This window comes from Bison bison, unplaced genomic scaffold, assembly GCF_000754665.1.
Source record: "Bison bison bison isolate TAMUID 2011002044 unplaced genomic scaffold, Bison_UMD1.0 scf7180017864390, whole genome shotgun sequence".
In the NCBI taxonomy this organism is placed as follows: Eukaryota; Metazoa; Chordata; class Mammalia; order Artiodactyla; family Bovidae; genus Bison; species Bison bison.
In genome coordinates this window covers 3723236-3724069 of record NW_011494962.1, presented here as the reverse complement: position 1 = coordinate 3724069, position 834 = coordinate 3723236, and the positions used below count along the sequence as shown (strand labels likewise).

The window sequence follows — 834 nt, the reverse complement described above, 5'->3', positions numbered from 1 at the left end:
CTTCCCTAGTGGCTCAGATGGTAAAGCATCTGTCTGCAATGCAGGAGACCCAGGTTCGATCCCTGGGTTGGGAAGATCCCCTGGAGAAGGAAATGGCAGCCCACTCCAGTATTCTTGCATGGAAAATCCCATGGACCACGGAGCCTGGTAGGTTACCATCCATGGGGTTACAAAGAGTCAGACACGACTGAGTGTATTACTTAACAGTTTAAATGCATACTACTAAATAAAAGCCAGTCTGAAAATTCTACATTGTATGATTACAACCATATGGTATACCAGAAATGGTAAAACTATAGAGACAGTAAAAAGATCAATGGTTGCCAGGGGTTGGTAGGAAGGAAGGATGAAGAGACAAAGTGTTAGTTACTCAGTTGTATCCAACTGTTTGGAAACCCATAGACTGTAGCCCGTCAGGCTCCTCTGTCCATGGCATTCTCCAGGCAAGAATACTTCCCAACCCAGGAATCGAACCCAGGTCTCCTGTATTGCAGGCAGATTCTTTACCATCTGAGCCATCAGGGAAGCACTCCAAAAAGGAATTTTTAGGGTAATGAAATTGTACTGTGTGATTCTCCATTGGTGGATGCATGTCACTATACATTTGTCAAAACTCATAGACTGTACAACACCAAGAATGAACCCTAATTTAAACTATGGACCTTGGATGATGATGGTGTATCAAAGTTGGTTCATCAGTTTTAATAAATGTACCGTTCTGGTGTGGGCACTGATAGTGGGAGTAACCGCAAGGGAGAAGCATGGAGGGTGCAGGAACCTTCTGTACGTTCCACTCAGTTTTGCTATAAATCAAAAACTGCTCTCAACAATAAA

General features: G+C 43.4%; 1 non-coding gene across 1 annotated transcript; it reads left to right on the top strand.

Annotated features, from left to right (window-relative positions):
• The first annotated feature begins 2 nt into the window (after positions 1-2).
• Positions 3-74, top strand: TRNAC-GCA. Its single transcript has one exon. It is a non-coding gene; the product is annotated as a tRNA-Cys (tRNA).
• Positions 75-834: the final 760 nt, after the last annotated feature.